We start from the raw sequence: 19,489 nt of genomic DNA, 5'->3' as shown, positions 1-19,489 counted from the left end.
TACACTTACGTGTCTTGTTATACTTGGACGCTATATATGGATCCGTGTATATATCTATCTATCCGTCCCAATCTAGGCTTGCCCCAACGAGTAACTAATAGTCCTACTCATCCTAACATGTCTCTAATCTATGTTGAAGGGGAACTGAAGTGGAGTCGGATGTGATTTGGTATCACCGGTAGATAATTACTTTAGAGTTTTTTTTAGGTGTAGATAGATTATGGAACGGGTCACTTGTATCATCCGATAACGAAACTTTTTATTCCCAACGAACAAACCGGAACAGCTACTGAAATGAAATGGGTATCGGCAAGTTTGCCTAACGCTTCACAGGGTACGACGATTCTGTGAGGATGCCGCAGACCCCCTGCCTGACGGGCGCGTTGCGGCTGATGCGGACGTACCCGCCCTCGCCCCACCCGGGACCCCACGAATTCTTGACGATCCAGAACGGGCCGCCGGCGTCGGCGCCGTACCCCACCGCCGTCGCCGCGTGACCCAGCCTGCCCCCGCAGTTCCCACTGAAGACGCCCCCACGGTAGTGGCGGAACTCCCACGCGTCGGCCTCGATCGCCACGGCCACAGGCTGCGCCGCGACCGCGGACATGAGCGCGTTCGCGTCGAACGGCTGCACTTTCCGGTACCCGTCGATGGTCACCGGCGGGGCCGTGGCGTGCTGGCACCGGCCCTGCCTGCCCATGTACTGGTACGCGCCCTCCGGCACGATGCCGCGGTTGCTCACGATGAAGTTGAACGCCGTGGTCATCAAGCCGCCGTTGCAGCCGTGGTCCGCCCTGTCGCAGTCCACCAGCTGCTGCTCTGACAGCGGCACCAGGCTCCTCGTCCGGATGGCGTTGATGCCCTCCACCGCCGCGACCGCCGAGAACGCCCAGCAGCTCCCGCAGCCTAGCCCCTGATCCTTCACGCGCGTCACCGCCCTCCCGCGCCAGTCCACTGCCGGCGGGGCGCCGAGCGCGGCGGTGGCGCCGCCGCCGCCGTGCGTGAGGTTGAACGACGCGTCGTCCTCCTGCTGGTGGAGCTCCTCGTTCTCGCCATCGGCGGACATGCGCTGGACCACAGGGGCAGTCAAGCAACGTCCGTACGGGGAGAGGCTGAACTCCTCGTCGGTCATGTCGCTGAAGCGATTGAGGCCCAGCGTGTACGTCGTGTTGCCTTGGTGGTTGTGCTCGTAGATGCGGCGCGCGTTCTCCTTGAACAGGTCGAACCGCCGGGTCTTCTCGCCGACGTCGCGCGCCATGTCGTAGTGCGCGCACCAGCGCTCGTACAGTGCCCTCAGGGACGCCTCCGACGCCAGGTCGTGCTCGGTGTAGTCGATGGAGCTTGCCGCTGGCGCAGCGGACAGCGCCATGGCCACGACGAGTAGCGCCGCCGCCATGGTCGTGCCACCTCAGCAGCTCCCACCATTGTAGCTTCAAGTGATGTCGTAGTGTTAGCAACGGAACTGGATGCTGATTATGGGAAGCGTGCAAAGATTAGGCAGCAAGAACTATTGGTGGAAGATATTGATTAAGCTATAGGTTTAACTTGTTCATACAACATCATATGCCTCTGTTCTTATTTTATACTACTCCACCATCAAGCAATATGGGATAGAAGCAGGATCCATAAGATTTTCTTTTATGAAGTAAATCTATGTATTTATTATTGTAATCATGCATGCATCTCACTAACTATCATATATTTTTTTAACATAATTATCATATATTTTGAAGATATGGAGTAGAGCAATTCTATAGCCACAAACACCAAGAACAATAATGATAATGATGGCATGGTACTTCCCTTTAAAAACTAGCATGAGTTATGAAGAAGCCACTTCATTAATCACTTCAATTAATATTCATTTGACCCATGGGTTAGATCTAGAGATGGAACCCATGTTTAAACATATCCAATATTCGTATTTGTTTTAGTCTCAGTATGGATATCCATATTCATATTAATTTTATTATGGAGCAGAGGAGTTCTATATTAATTTTATTATGGAGCAGAGGAATTCTAGTCTAACAACAACAATAATGATAATGATAGCACAATACTCATCTTCTAAAATTTATCATGAATCCTGAAAAAAAACCATTTCATTAATCAATTCAATTAATACTCATTTGACTCATGGATTAGATGTTCAAAATCTAGATCTAACCCATGAGTCAAATGAATATTGGTTGAACTGATTAATGAAGTGGCTTCTTCAGGAGTCACGCTAAATTTTAAAAGAGGAGTATCGTACTATCTTTATCATTATTGTTGTAGGTGTTGATGTTTTACTGGAATTTCTCTAGTCCCTATTAAAGTTGATACGAATACAAATATCCATATTGATGCTAAAACATATACGAATATCAGATTTTTCAGACGTTTCGACATTCGGATCAATCCCTAAAAGAAGCCACTTCATTAACCAATTCAATTAATATTCATTTGACTTATGGGTTAGGCCTATGGATGGATCCGGCTGTCGAAACATATGAAAGATCTGATATTCATATCTGTTTTAGTGTCAACATGGATATCTGTATGACTGTATCCATATCAATTTTAATATGGACATGAGGAATTCTAGTAAAACAACACCAATAACAATAATGATAATGATGTCGCAATACTCTTTTCAAATTTAGCATGAATTTAAAGAAAGCCATTTCATTAATCAATTCAATAAATATTCATTTGACTCATTGGTTAGATCTAGGGATATATCTGGATGTCTAAACATCTACAACGTCAGATTTTCGTATTTGTTTTAGCGTCAATATGGATATTCTTATTCGTATAAATATGAATATGGGCCCGAGGAATTCTAGTACACCATCAATATTTTAATTTAACAATGATTCATGTTTGTAATTAGAAATATAAATAAACAACATACTTTATACTTATTGAATTACTTTGTATAACCACTTAATACATAGATTTGAAGAACATTTTAGTTTACTTTTAATAATTAACTAACAAATATGTTTGTGGGTTGCTACAGTCAAATATCTGTTTAGAGGTTACCTAGGGTGCCGGGTGCCACCACACGCTTTGTCTATCTCCCGTATATATATCCCACCTCTCCATCTTTGCACCATCTCCCTCATTGTTGACTCCTTCGGCTCCACTCGTCTTAGGTCCACAAAAAAGGCAACGAGAAAAACATGTGAATTGACGTAATAAAAACTAAAACATGAGACACGTGTATGCATTTTAAATCATATATAAAAATTTTGTGTTGTACAAAATTGACCGTGAAAGTGATGGAACTTCTTTCCGAAAACCTACAAGTTGGTCAAATATTGGAAGCTCTAAAACCTAGTTATAATAAAGGAAAAAACTAAGAGATGCACCTTGCTCGAGCCTTGCGTCTTTGGGTCATCTTAGATTAATTAACTAATATGATATACAAGTTGCTTCGATCTGCTTTTGGATAGAGCCTAACTGGGTGTTTGGTTTATAGTATAAAGTGGTCCATCATCATTTCACTCTCTAATTTTTTTTGTTTGATTTGTTCAATAGAATGAGTTGATCCATCCACTGGCGGCGCAATTGGTAGGGCTAGGTGTGGCAGTTGCCCTACCTCAATTTTGTTTTACTCTTCTTTATTCTGGCTGCATCATGTGTTTTTTTCTTAATGTTTGTGCCATTAATCAAGCTCTGTCAACTCTACGCCATACCTTGGTTTTTATCTGTCCCCCCGCCACTGGATCCATCTTCATCTCATTCCTCACAAGTTCATGATCAGTACTAGTACTAGGAATGGGGTCATTGCACTAAATTTAAGGAATGGACCCATGATGCATCATCCCATCTAGAATTTGTTGGCTCCTCAAACCAAACATTCCATAAACATTTCAGATGAGTCATTCCATCACTACGTGAAAAAAACGGTTTGTAGCAACGGGGCAATTTTTTTGTAGGGGCGGCTGGTGATGGAGCCGCCCCTACAGTGACGTGCTCGAGAGCCCAGAAATCAGCTGCCCCTCCAAATAGAACAGCAGGGGAGACTGGTGATATGAGCCGCCCCTACAAATAGGCCGGATTTGTAGGAGCGGCCCACTCACCAGCCACCCCCGGTGTTGAGATTTATAGGGGCGGCTCAATAACCAGCCGCCCCTACAAATGTTGCACGGAAGCCATCAAATAGCCCAACAAATGAATACTCGGCTTCAGTCGTTCCAGAGGCTTCTTCGCTTTCTCCCTCCCTCGCTCTCCCGACGCCGACAGGGCGATGGCCGCTGGCGCGCGCGGCGCGACAGCTGCGCCCCCCTCCCCTCCTCTTCTCCCCTCTCACGTCGTCCCGGCCGGCCCCCCACCGCTGGCTCCCCGTGCGAGGCGCTAGTGGCACGACGGTGCCCCCCCCGGCCACTGCGCTCGAGAGCGTTGACCACCGTCGTCGCCCCCCGGCGAGGTCACCTCCACCGAACGCCATGGCCTCCTCCGAACGCACGTCGACCTAGGTGGATGGCCACCGGCGCGGCCACGCCATCCTAGGGTTTGGCCGCCCATCGACGTGTATGCCACGCCGCCGCCATGGTGACCAGTTCTTCATCATGCCCTTCACCAGCAATAAGCACCCAGGTATGCCGACCCCTTCATTTCCCTTCCTGCTGCGCGAAACCGAGCACCCAAACCCTGACTACGGAGGCCGAATCCGATGAGCAGTCAACCCGCGCGGGGGGAGCAGACACTCGGCATGGCCCTTGGTAGATCTGCATGGTGTTGTCTCGGCCTGGTGAATGCACTGCCTGACGCCAGATCTGGCAAGTTGGTGGCTCGACCAGGTGAAGGCCTTGGCCGATGACATATCTGGGTGGAGGCTTGCCACCGCCTTCCTAGATTGACCGCGTGGCATGGCACTCCATGCCCAGTGGTCGCTGCCGCCCTAGATCGACCATGCGTGTAGCACCCCTATACCCAGAGGTATGCGCATCTGTGCTAGCTCATCCCTCCCCACTCTCGCATCGGATAACTAGAGCTTGTGCTTGCGTAGCGGGTTTGTCAGCAGGACCCTAGCTTGGGATGTGATGCCATGCTGGCAGCCGTAGAGGTACTAACGGCAAGGTTGGTGGTGGCATAATTCTAGATGAGGTCGCGAATAGACCTAGCGGAACTGCAGGAGTGGTAGCGGAACAGCAGGAGTGGTATGTATTACTCTCTCCTCATCAATCTGGATTAACAGTTTTGCCTAGAGGAATCCTACCTATTTGCCAATGGAATTGAGATAGGATTCATGACTAATTTCTATGTAAAATAATGGCAATTGGAATTACAAGATACCACTGCAGTAGTCTTTCTAAATTAAACTAGCAGGGCTCTTATGTCTCTAGTTTCAGTATGATGTAATCAATACATGTCATCTAGTTTTTACTCGTTTGACTTGGGTTTTTAGTAAAATTTACAATGAAAAGGGTTGGATGTGTGATTATCAGTATAGAAGCTTATAGTTTGGTAGTCCCAGGGAATCAAACTTGAATAGAGAAGCTGTGATCCTTGGATCAATTCTTACTGAACAACAAACTCATAGAGTAGTTCTTTTTCTCTGAAGTGGTGCTTGGTTAGAGACAACAGTGACAGTAAAGCAATAACTTCTCTAGGTTTTGCTGTTTTTTTTACTTTTTGTCTAGATGACATCGGACGTAGTAGTGACTTTGAAAGTCTTATCCTGATCATACAAGAAAGAAGATCCAAATACTGGTTGCCCTCTAGCACATCTATTCCAGCTTTGTTCGATGGTGAGTTGAATTTATTTTCAACTTCTGCTAGTTGAATTGCTCCAAGCATATTGTACTTGTGGATATATAGTAGAACAACTTCTTTTCAATTGTACATGACAAATTGATTATCATGTAGGTATCCTGTAGCCTGAACAGAATGTGATATGTGTAGGCATCATAGGACCTGGTGTCCTGGTCTCCTGGACCAATGGATCAGTTGTTGTATTGGTCAGTTTGCTTATTTCGCCTTTCTTTTGTTTTATTATGGATTTCACGGCCTATTCGGCGAGCAACTTTGGATAAAGTTTATGCTGTCTGTCGTAGTGCATAGGGCATAGCCTTGTTCAGCCAAGTGCCATGGAGCCGGTTGGTGCATGTGCAGGCGTATCATGGTCCTCGCTGGCATGCTGCAATTGTATATGTTCTGGGGTTTTGGCTCCTTGACTTTTCCAACAATACTGTGCAAGTGAGTGCATTTCTATCAATAATTCAGATTAAGCAGTTTGGAAAGCACACTATTGTAAATCTGAGACATTTTCCATCCAACTGTTAGGGTCCAGCGCATGCTACGATGGCTGATTTGTGCGATAACTTTCTCGCTAATTCATTTTAGAGATTATTTAACAGTTTGTTGATTAGCCGATGCTAGTACTTGTTGTGACATAACACAATAAGTGGACTTTGTGACCTGATTTGTAATTACTTTTCTTTGCTCAACAGGTCATCATGGGCCTAGTGCAGCTAACTCAATCTTCTGTTCTTGGATGGCTCTGGGAAACATCCTAGGCTATTCCTCTGGTTCCACAAACAATTGGCATAAGTAAGTCCACCACCACTCCTACATAAACTTTATCTGATTTTCTATTATGAACATTGGTTTACTGAAAAATGTGCATTCTGAATTATTACTGATATCATCACATACAGGTGGTTTCCCTTCCTCAAAACAAATGCCTGTTGTGAGGCCTGTGCAAACCTGAAAGGTGCATTTCTGGTGGTTGTGGTAAGTTTTACCATTCCTTCAAAACATTTGTGCAATATTTTTCTTTCCCCATGCCGCAAATAGAGACACATTTTATGTCTTTCAACAACTGTTCCTAGTCATATGCTTGGCTGTAACCCTGATCTTCGCCAAGGAAGTACCATACAGAGGAAATGAGAACCTCCCAACAAAAGCAAATGGCGAGGTTGAAGCTGAGCCTACCAGGCCACTTGCAGTGTTGAAGGGCTTCAAGAATTTGCACCCGCGAGATGCCGTCCATGCTTCTCGTAACTGGTCTCATCTAGGTATGCCATTGCCATACAGAGCTATCTAGTCACTAGTTTTATAGTGTTTTTGAATGGATCAAACATATGAATGTAGGTCATGCTCCACTAGAGATGATTCCACTGGAGACTGAATGTAAGACTGAATGTGGCGTGTTTCTTTGCAGATCAAGGAAGAAGAGGAAGCGACGAAGCTCATGGAGAGCACAGACGAAGCTCATGGCGTGTTTAGTCACCCTAATTATTTTAGTTTTCTGATTTATGTTTGTATACATACTTGTAACATTCACTTAGGTAGAAATCCTTAGGACCAACACCTTGTGCTCTTGTGCTTGTGGTTAGATTTGAATTATATATGTTTTGGTCAAATTTGAATTTTTTTGTTGGAAAAATATACTGTAGGGGCGGTTCTAGACTGAACCGCCTCTACAAATAGGTATTATAGGGGTGGCTGGTACTATAGCCGCCCCTACAATTTGATTTGTAGGGACCGCCCCTACAAATGATATCTGTAGTAGTGCATGTCAGAGGGTATGGAACCAATGAATTGAGTGAGGTGTATTGAAGCTATTGTATACTCGACATGGTTTGTTAGCTTTGAGACGATGGAGAGGGGTGTGCCTGGATACAATTGCATCCCTGCTTCTAACTTTTTCCGAAGCTTTATGTCCATTAAAGGTCTTGTTTGGATGTGCATGTATTCATCTCAATCCACATGTGTTGAAGTAAATTGGACTATAATTAAACTAAGTTCCATTCCAATCTACTTCAACACATATGGATTGAGGTAGATACACATGCATCCAAACAAAGCCAAAGTTGGATTGGTTTCCTATTGTCGGTGTTTTATAAACTAAACTAGTAAATTTATATGATTGCTGCCTGTCGACACAGAATTTTCACCACCGTGCCGAGGACACACGCAGCAAGCCGGAAGGGTCCACTCAATTTGAGCAGATCTGCCTGGCTTCAGCGCAAGGGTGGTCGATCCTGCGCAATCCTCTCGAGACGTGCTAGTCAATTTGACCCTGCAATTGACAAGGAGAGAAAGCTTATCAGTAATTAAGGGCGGAACGTGCCGGTGTTGCTAGACAGTCCTAAATGTGCGGCTCTGAGAGCCGGTATGAGAGAAAATCGACTAAAAAGTCGATTCCAGCATATTCACATGAATGAATCGATTAAAGCTCATGGGGTTGTATAAGAAGGATCGGTTGTCATTCAGGATAAATGTTATTTAAGCACATATTAATCTATGGCAATAAGATATCAATGATAATTGGTTTATACTGAGCCAATGATTACAAGTAACCAAACCCCTTTTATTTAAAGAAACAATTCAACACCTCTTAACCATTTAATAAAGATAAATCTAATGAACATGTTAGATCTCATCTATCGCCATGACCAGTGGGGCATGAGGCAGAATCATACAGGCCATAGAAACAACAATAGACTTGACGACCCTAACTCATTACTAATATCAGTGGGGCATGAGGCAGAATCATGCAGGCCATAATACAATAACAAGATCATGGGGCTAACACATCTTTCAACTTATCTCTACTTCAATGATCTCGTAATACGAACTGTTCGTGGAAGCATTCGATATTGGCTAAACAGTCAATTCAGGTATAGTGCACAGTTAAGGTCATGCCTTCTCAGGAACGGGTCTACTAACCAACGATCCCCACTCCACGGTGCCAACAGTGGGGCGAGAGGCAGAATCCCACAGGCCATGATGATGGGCCATGGAACGGTTTTCATTAACTAATGGATCTACTCAAGATCGGACATGCCTTAACCGCACGCTATGCACGATTAAGATTGATGCAAAGCAGCAGATGAAAAACATAACTCATCGCTTAAGATGTAGATTAGATTAGTTTTAGATTAGCAAACGATGAGTTAAACAAGATATAAGGCTGATTCAAATCAATCTCAATCGGGCAAAGTGATATTGCTGTAATTAGATAAACAATGAAAGCAATAAGCAATATCGGTAACTTAATGAATCTACCAAAGACTGCCATACAAAGGTAGAGTCGATAACTTGACCTTGATCTAATTCAAGTAGTGGGGTGTGAGGTAGAATCACATAGGTCATACTTGAATTAGACAAGAATCGATAACTAGCTTATACCAGAGTCACAGTGGGGGTCGACCGAATCGATGCAGCCATACGAAAAGAGGTATAAACCATGATGGTACTTACAGACAAGCAATGGAGGTCGACCGGATCGATGCAGTCGTACTCACTGAAGAACTCGTCGAGATCTACTCTATCCTACTCCTAAGGGGTAGCCGGAGCCAAAAAAGTAATTGACTTTGTATTTGATTGATTGATGTCCTTTATAATAGCCGGGGTTTGGTATTTATATCTGGAGCCTAAAAACGAACCTTGCTCAAGTACAACTCAATACAATCTTTGGCATAATGAAAACATTCCTAATTTAAGATAACTTGGACTCTAATCTTTCCCTTTTTGTAGAGTCTAGCATGTCTCGTCCTAGTGCCAATCATAGCCTCTGTTGTTGCCTGCTGGCGCTATCGGAAGGAAGCCAACTCTAGCGCTGCATCCGAATTAGCTGGTTCCGATCTGCACGCAATCTATCCCTTGCTGACATGATTTTGGGAGTTCTCGAGCTCTTGAGATCCTCCTTCCAAATTCTGGTGTAAACACATGCCCCCCCCAATTTTGGGATAAAAGTAATTTTATTCCAAAATTATCCTGTCTGCATCATTGATTGGTCCATAGTCATGGGTAGAGAACCTTGATCTAGAGTCCACCATTTGTCGCCGCTTACATCCACTCACGAGCCCATGCCTCAAAACCTTTGCAAGAGCACCACTATTTCACGGGCATTTGGATTCACCTTCCCAAACTGGCTATAAAACGCTCGTCTGACCCTGGTGAGAGCAACTCAATACTTTAGCCATGTTTTTCTTCCATCTGTCTTTTCGAGTGCTCCCAACCCCGCTAGACCCTCCATGGCCTATCTCCTTGCGATAAAGATCTTGAGCGATTAGAAAAATTCTTGTGCATAGGGTGATTGTGTCGCCCATTCTAGCACCTTGTTGGGCAAGAGGATCAACTGCTGCGGCTAGAAGAAGTCTTGTGACGCACCTGCGTCTTCTCACCGTGCTCGTAGAGCTATTTCAGTGTTTGCAAGGGCAAGAATGTGTGGACACTTTTCCCTTGTTTGTTCCATCAAATGCCTATCGGGAGGCTTCTTTCTAGCGGCTTCCCCGGTCACCTAGAAACCTATGGGTATCTGCTAGTCAGGCGGGCTTTCCTTTTCTTGTCGCAATTTTACCGATGGGCCAATGTGACTTGGTTCATGATGACTTTTGGTCTTGTGGGGATTCGAACTCCCTTCACTCCAAAGAGGCCTTGGTGTGTTGATCGCTAAATCCTTGGAGCGTCGACCCCTTTTCGTATCTGATTTCAAATTCATAAAGTTGGCGAGATCTACCCCTACGGGTTATATATGTAAGGCCATGGCTAGGGATCAAAAAATTGTAACACCTCGGGTGTTGGCCTCGCATAACTTGACTTGCATAACATGAGCATGAGCATCAAGCATTCATAAATCATCATTTACAATTGAAACATCTGATCGAAACATATGAAACATTGCTAGTTATTTCGTGTTTCTTGTAACATATGCATATGATCATGTGCAAATAAATGCTAGTGTGTAATGTTGGTCACTACAACACCTTAGCTACACTTAGATTAACAAAAGGAACCTTGTTCATGAAGGCCACATTTCATGATCAAGCACTTAAGCGATATTTCATGTGTTGACCTGAATAGCTATATGAGTGACTACTACATGAAATGCTTAAATAACCTTGCAAATTGTTTAAACATGCTTAGAGTATCATCATGAACAACTTTGGTATTTAAGGTTAGGGCTAGTTTGGTCATTTAGCCATGGTTTGAATGTGTATCATGATTTCAAAGTGACACGTTTGACTAAAGTTGAACTAGGTGTTAGGGACCTTGCATGGAGGAGTTCACTAAAGCAAAGTTGTAGTGTTTGACATAAGGAACAACTTTTATTTTTATGACATGGACTGATTTAGCTTCTAACATGCTTGAATGGGTCCCACAAAAACCAGCTTTTCACTGTTTTCAACACTTCAAAATTTTTCTAAGTGTTGGCTCACTAACAGCCTGACGGCCGATCTTTGGGATGACATTGCTCCTTAACCGTTGCGAATTGGGTCTTGATTGTTTAAGACGAATTGCAGCTGGTACATAGGGCTATAAATTTTGTTTAGACATCTTATGCTTTGGAGCGACGGATTAGCGGGAAAATCAGCGGCAAATCTCGTCGTCAGGCTCGGCCATCACGTTCTGACGAAACTGAATCGCGGCGTCATGGCCGACCGGCTTCAGACACCGCGCGCCGCGTGGAGGTCTCCATGGCCGCGCGTCGCCGTTGCTCTGTCCGCGCAGGCCACGCCGCGTCTGGGCGTGCCTTCAAGTCGCCCGCACCCGCCCGCACTCCACCGCGCACCCCATTTGCGTCGCCTCGGCCCTCCTTCCTCGCAGCAGCAGCCCAGCTCTTCCGCGCCGAGAGCCGCCGTCGCCATAGCCAACGCCAGTCACCCTCGTCGGTTCTCCTCCACAGCAACTGCTCCACCAGCACCCCCACGTCTCACCGCCTCCACCCGCGCTCGTCAATCGCGCTTGGTAAGCCTCCGCAGCGCGCACATGCTCGCCGGAGCTCCGCCACCACCCTCCGTCGCCGTGGCTAGGCCTAACCAGACCACCCCAGGCCACGAGAGCGCGCGCACTAGCTTCCTTGTAGTCTGTAGATGCTCGGCGTAGCGTTTGTTTGAGCCGCCGTAGCCTTCACCGGCAGTCCCGCCGACGTCCCGCCTCGCCGAGCCGCCATGGCCGCCGCCGTCGTCCTTACCGTCGACAATAGGGTCGGCCAAGGGGTTCAATAGAAGCGCTAGGTTGAGTAGGTCACGCCGTGAAGACGTTACCGCCGGCGGACTCGCCGTCGACGAGCCGTGGCCGCGCAAGCTTGCTCAGCGCCGCCGGCTCTATTTCGGTTTCACTGACAGGCGGGCCCTGCTGACCAGCGGGTCCCACCGGTCAGCGACAGCAGTGTTGTAGGCTAGTTCAAATATTCCAGTTTTTGATTTGTTTGGTTATTTTTGTATCTTTAGTTTGGTAGCTCCTAAAATTGTGAAATAAATATGATTGTGTTGCTTAGGAAGTGTAGTATTTAAGAAAAATATGTTCTTGGGTTCAACAGTAGAAATTTCTGGAGATTTAAATAGGGATTTCAAATGTGCTTTTGAATGCATTCAAATTTGTTTATTTTATATCTAGAGTTCCTGTGCTCCAAAAATTATGAAATTTTTGTGGTAAGCTAGTCTTAGCATACATGAGCTTGGATAAAAATTTGAGAATCAGTGCATGTGTAGATCTATAGTTATAGATTTTTCTTTAATAAATAGTTAATCCTTGCATGAATTTTTATAAATTAATTATAAGTCCAAAATTCATGAGATTTGTTGGAGGTGATACTAGTACCATATGGATGTTAGAAAAAATAAGAAATCTGTTGCTTGACACTTTTCAATAGGATTTTCCATTTATGCTATTTCAAGCCTTGCTTCTTATCATTTTTGTATAGGATGTTCTACTTAGCAAAATGACATGAAATTTTTATAGTAGTCCTTTGATAGCATTAGTAAGGCTCTGTAAAATTTTGAGAATTTATTAAGCACATCTGATATATATTTATTATTTAACCTAGATATCTAAATAAAATAATAAAGGCAATTTAATAAATAGTTTGGGCTTTGCCATTATATTATCTTAACTATGTTGGTATGCTTAAACTGTTGGTAGGTTCTAGGTTGTCAATTTGTGGATGATTACATAAAGTAGAGGTGCTATTACTTTATATTGCATGATAAATCATTTCCGGACTGATTCTAGAGTATGAGGAGTTACATGTTGAAACTGATGTGGACTGTAAAAATGGTTAATAACAAAGTTGTAGAAAATTTGATAAGCTTTCCAGAAAGTCTAGGATCACTAGATTTGGAATTGTAGAACTCCAGTTATGAGTGAAACAAGTAGATACTGTTTATGGCATAGTCGATGCGTTGTAGAAGTAGTTAAGTAGTAAGCGAGAAGAGATATGCACCTACTCAAACAACGTGATGCACTTGTTAACATATATGCATTCGTAATACTTATACCATACTCATGCATCTAGGATCGGAGGAAGAGATCACGTTGCTGGAATTCGAAGAAGCAGAGGAAGGGAACCCGCAGGAGGATCCGCAAGCCGTAGCTCCCGAAGGCGTGGAGCAGAACCCTGAAGAGCTTCCGGAGTGCCCTGACCATCGCCCTACTTCCTTTCTGCGAGGCAAGCCCCGGAGCATTATAAGTCTCCCAGTAATTTACGAATGTTTACTTACGTATTTATGATTGATGCATTAGGTTATAAGAGTTGAATGAAACCACTTGATGCATGTACAATCCTTGTCCAGATATTATCCCTTTAACCGGTATAGGTCCAGGATCGAATATATATGCTTAGCCATGCTTAGACCGGTAGAAGTCGGGTGATGTCCTATCACCTACGAGATATAGGTGGATACCGGAGCACGGTTGGCTATATCTGCTATCGTGGAACAGAACCATGAGGTAAAAGTAAATTGAGACCGGACGGGAGGTCGATAGAAAAGCAACAAGGCATGGAGGTCTTGGGTGTGGATCTATCCCCGTCTGTGTCGATCAAGGACCGTACCATTGTTGGAACTTCTGACAAGATTGAACGCATGCCTCTCACTTAGCTGGCCGGATAATTCGTTCCGACCGCGAAGCCGAGTAATTCAACTCAGGCCGGGAATCGTTCTGTTGTGCGCTCCTTCCGAGGAACGATCAGACTGAGCCCAAGGGCAGGCTTGGCCTGAGCATCCTGGCATCTGGTGTTCCAGATTGTGCGGCGCAGTACGAACCCGCGAAATGTGTACCGGAGTTGTACCAAAGGTGACCTAAGACTATCGTGGCTGATAGATCTGGGTTTGTGTTAGGAATAAACTCCTAGCTGGTGAAAATCGATTCGAATCGCCGTCTCTCCCGGATAGTGAGAAACTTGGCTAGCTCCAACATCGTAGTAACTGTGTTATGAAACATGATGGTTCAGATGAATATGGAATTAAAATACCTGCTATGGTTACTATTGTATGATTCTAAATAATATACCACATGTTTGGCACAGGGTAGTTGCTAATCTAGAAATGGATAGTTATAATTAACTTGATAAAGGAATCACAAGTGTACCAAGATTAATTGCCTTTTTCGCAAAAATGTTGTCAAGTTACGTCCACTTATACAGCCTTGCATAATCCTTGGAGTCATTTTATTTTTGGTTCATGACGGGTAAGTCTAGCTGAGTACCTTCTCGTACTCAGGGTTTATTTTCCCATTGTTGCAGATGGCACTGTGTATCATGGTTATTGCAAGAGTTGCTTCTATCCCGCTGTGGATGAGGAGTAAGCCTTGGGCAGGCTTCCTTAGTAATTCCTATCTTTGCTTTTGTGGATCGTGATCTGGCATGGCACTATATCAAACTACGTTGGAAACTTATCTTCGAACTTAATTGCTTTCGCTTTAATTATCAAACTTGATTTGTAATAACTTTCTATTCGTACTCTGATGATGAAAAGTATCTGTGAACTTTATGTAATATGTGGCATGTATGTTGAATCCTGTACGATCTTGGTTGTTGTAAATCGTTTATCGAGACCCGTCGCGGTACTCGACGGACTACCGGGTTTATATGGGTTCAGAGTATGACAGTGCGAACCGCTTGCGGATTGCCATTGTACTTGTATTCTTATAAATTGGTCGGTTCTGCGACAGCTGGCATCAGAGCAAGATTCAACGTTAATTGTTACAAGTGTATTTAAAACAAAAGTTTTTGTTTTCCAAAAACTCTTCTCTAGCAACTATTAGTTATATAATAGGTATTTGAAATCTAAAGTGTGCCAATTGATCACTTTCCTTATGCCCAAATTAAGGACTATTAGGTGGCTATTTAAGTACTAACATGGGGGTTTTTACTTCGTCGTCCATACGGCGTGCTATAGTATGGATGCCATTCACTTGAGTGGTAATGTATGGATCAAATGCCTCTACGTCAAGGTAAGATGAGTGTATGACCGCAAGATGTGAGTGTGCGGTCGGGAAGAGTTAGCTTTGGTACGGCTATGTATACATGCTTGCATGTGTATATGGTACGTATTTAATTGTGGGTTTAAATTCTTATCGGGTAGATTGATACGGAAGTATACGTATGGGTATGCATATATGAAAGTATTTACAATTCCATTCTGCATATTTCATTATGGGTTTAGGGCTGAAATGAAATTTTATGCAGGTACACTAACAACGAAACGTGTAGCTCGACTAGTTATGCTATTTATGAGAGAACGTGTGTATGCCACCGTGTCTACCGTTAGAAGCAAATTTTTCCTAAGTTTGTGAGGACGTACGGAACGAGCATGCATCATGTTAAATTACCATTCACATAATTACAATTGTTCCTCCCCTTATAAAGATTCTTACTCGGTTATGTAACTCTTATCCAGTATGGCATTGTCTCACCAAGGGTACATGTTAATGGTGCAGATGGCACGCACTAAGCAGACTGCTCGCAAGTCCACCGGAGGAAGAGCTCCTAGCCGTCAGCTTGCTCCACGTACCCGTCAACGTCACACGTTCCTTGGAGAGTTTGGGATGCCTACACTTTTGTGGAGAGTGCTCAGCTATGTAGGTTATCCTAATGGAATGGAACCCCGCTACTTCTGGGCGAATGAGCGGTTGGGAGAAGGTCTCTTAGTTACTGTGGAGGCCGTTGTTCGTCCCCGAGGTGATGATTCTGAGTGGACAGGCTGGTGTTATGAGTCAACTGGTAGGACTGCTGAAGAAGCAGCTGGCAGGGCAGCCTTTGGGATCTTGAGGGATATCATGGATCGTTTTCCTCAAGAGCTGGCAGCCGCATTGGTGGGAGTCTTTCCAAGAGGTAACCCATCCACTGACTCATGGCAGCAGGCAAGAGGAAGATCTTTGGAAATTGGTGCAGCAGAAGGGCAGAACAGCGATAACCCTGCAATGAGCGCCATGTTCGCAACGATGAGAGTGTTAGATGGAGTTGAGGGTAGCCTCAGACGTGTGTCTGGTGCTCTTGGTCATGCCCACGAAGACCGACGTCAGCTTCAGAGGGAGCACGACATCGAGATTGAGAGGCTCACCGAAGAGATGACTCAGTTAACTCACCAATGGAATGCAGCCTGGTCCAGGGAAGATGTCCTGAGAACTCGACAGTTTGAGCTGGGACAGCAGCTGGCCAATGCTGAAGAATACAATGATAATCTGCATGAAGAGGTTCATCTACTGCACAATCAGCTCCACCCTTATGTACCACCTGGAGCCGCAGAAATGGATCTAGAGGGGTACGAGGAAGAAGAAGAAGTGGCACCTGAAGAAGAAGTAGAACCTGGGGAAGGAGATGATTCTGCGTCTGACCTCGATAGTGATCATGATGAGGATTAGATCGCTTCGCATTTAGTGGAAAGACTAATGTATCACTTTTATTTATGTAATGGACCTGTAGTTCCAAGTTGGCATTAGTAATCAGACTATCATGTAATGTTAATCGCACGTTTGGGTAAACGTTAATGCAATTTTGGTTCCTTGTCGGTAATTACGCTTTAAATTGCATGCGTTATGAGCACGATAAGTGGTTAGATTGGCGATGTCATGTTGCAAGAAATGAATTATTATGCCTCTGTTTTTATTGTGCTTTAGAGAAATTTCTCCAGTAATTTTAGTTTGGCATGAGTACCTAATTCATCTGTAATCTCTTGGCATCGACCAATAATCGCTTATTGTTGCAACTTCGCAGATGATGCGCACCCATGCTGGAGCTGGTGGTAGCCAGGATGGCAACCAGGATGACTTGCCACCCCCACCCCCACCGTCTGCTCAGGAGTTCTTTGCCCAGTTCCTAGGGAGCCAGAGGACAATGGAAGAAGCTTTGCGCCTCATCGCGCAAAACACTGCTCGTGGCCACCCACAGCAACCAGGGGCCGAGCCAAATCAGCACAGTTCATTCAAGGAGTTTCTGGACACGAAGCCGCCGATCTTCAAGGTGGCTGAGGAACCACTGCAGGCCGATGAGTGGCTGAATACCATCGAGCAGAAATTTCGTCTGCTAAGGGTCACAGAGCACCTAAAGGCAGAATATGCTTCTCATCAATTGCAAGGACCAGCAGGAATCTGGTGGACGCACTTTCTGTCGTCTCTACCTGCTAATGCGAGAGTGACCTGGGATCAATTCAAGTTGGCTTTTAGGGGACACCATATTCCCCCAGGCCTGATGCGCATGAAAGCAGCAGAATTTATGAGGCTCACTCAGGGAACCAAGTCACTCACAGAATATATGCACGCATTCAACAACTTGTCAAGATATGCTCCCAGTTTCGTGGATACAGAAGAGAAAAAGATTGAGAGTTTCAAGCGAGGTCTAGGTACCAAATTAATGAAGACTATGGCAAACTCCCGATGTGCCACGTACAATGAATTCATTAGTGATGCCTTGACCCAAGAAAATCACAACAACATGCATGCAGTTGCTAAAGGTCGCAAGAGGGCCTATGAGGCCGGTGCATCCGGATCTTTCCAGTCGAAAGCGCCTATCAGCAGCTAGGCCACAATTCCATCCACCTGCACCCAAGTTCAGGCCTCCACCACCGAAAGCTCAGAATAACAGGCCACAGAAACCATTTCGTAAGGCGTTCACTATTGCCTTACCAAAAGGAAATGGCAATCAGGACAGCTCCACAGGATTCAGAAGTAATCAACCATGTTTCAACTGCAACCAACTGGGTCATTGGTCCAAGGAATGCCCCCACCCCAAGAGGAATGGCAACCCAAACCAGAACAATCAGAGGCAGGTGAATGCCAGGGCACGTCAGGGACAAGTGCATTATACCGCTGTGGAGGAAGTGCCCGCCGGAGAAGTTGTCACGGCTGGTATGTTTCTTGTCAACAAGCATCCCGCTGTTGTTTTATTTGATTCGGGAGCTTCTCATTCATTCATGAGTCAAGCATTTGCATCTAGACATGATCAAGAAATAATAGAAGTAAGTAAAGGGGGTTTTAACATAAGTTCAGCAGGGGGTACGGTTACTACCAGAAAGATAGTCAAAAACGTACTCATTTGATACAAGGGAGGGAGTACACAACAGATTTGATAATATTGCCGGGATTGTCGATAAGTGTAATCTTAGGCATGAATTGGATGAAGGATCATGGTGTTCTTATCGACACTAGCACCCGTACCATCATGTTGAGAGAACCCACGGGAGGGAATGCTTTTCTAGTTCCACTCTCCCGCGATTTCGAACCCCAACATTTAGCCTGTGCTATCCAAGCCACCACCACATGTGATATTCCAGTGGTTTGTGAGTTTCCGGATGTATTTCCAGAGGAATTACTAGGTCTACCACCGGATAGGGACGTGGAATTTAAGATCGAATTAGTGCCAGGTACCGCACCCATATCCAGAAGGCCATATAGAATGCCACCCAATGAGTTAGCAGAACTTAAGGTTCAATTGCAAGATCTATTGGACAAGGGTCTTATCCAACCTAGCTCCTCTCCGTGGGGATGCCCAGCATTGTTTCGTGAAAAAGAAGGATAAGTCACTGAGGATGTGTGTAGATTACAGACCACTCAATGCTGTGACCATCAAGAACAAATATCCGTTACCCCGCATCGACATCTTGTTCGATCAGTTAGCGAAGGCAAAGGTATTCTCCAAAATTGACTTGAGATCAGGTTACCATCAGATAAAGATCAGATCGGAGGATATACCCAAAACTGCTTTCTCTACTAGGTACGGCTTATACGAGTACTTGGTTATGTCTTTCGGACTAACAAATGCTCCAGCCTACTTTATGTACCTAATGAACTCGGTATTCATGCCCGAACTTGATAAGTTCGTGGTCGTATTTATCGATGACATATTGATTTATTCAGAAACTGAGTCAGATCATGAAGAGCATTTGAGGATTGTCCTATCCAGATTGAGGGAACATAAGCTATATGCCAAGTTTAGCAAATGTGAATTTTGGATGAGCAAAGTGCCTTTCTTAGGTCATATTTTATCGAGAGATGGAATCTCAGTGGACCCATCAAAAGTGCAAGAGGTCATGGATTGGAAAGCCCCAACTTTGGTGCATGAAGTTCGGAGTTTTCTAGGGTTAGCAGGATACTATCGTCGGTTTATTCCAGACTTCTCAAAGATAGCTAAGCCTATGACCAGACTACTTCAGAAAGATGAGAAGTACAAATGGACACCAGAATGTGAAACAGCTTTTCACACCCTCAGAACTTTGTTGACTACAGCGCCAGTGCTAGCACAACCAGACATTGAAAAGCCTTTTTATGT

At 44.7% G+C, this 19,489-nt stretch overlaps 1 pseudogene; it reads right to left on the bottom strand.

Annotated features, from left to right (window-relative positions):
- Positions 1 to 319: 319 nt before the first annotated feature.
- LOC136520735 (cysteine endopeptidase RepA-like) lies at positions 320 to 1,425 on the bottom strand (annotated as a pseudogene).
- Positions 1,426 to 19,489: the final 18,064 nt, after the last annotated feature.

The sequence above is a fragment of the Miscanthus floridulus genome, chromosome 18 (assembly GCF_019320115.1).
Source record: "Miscanthus floridulus cultivar M001 chromosome 18, ASM1932011v1, whole genome shotgun sequence".
In the NCBI taxonomy this organism is placed as follows: Eukaryota; Viridiplantae; Streptophyta; class Magnoliopsida; order Poales; family Poaceae; genus Miscanthus; species Miscanthus floridulus.
Note: the sequence above shows the minus strand (reverse complement) of the source record. Positions and strands in the feature narration are given on the sequence as shown.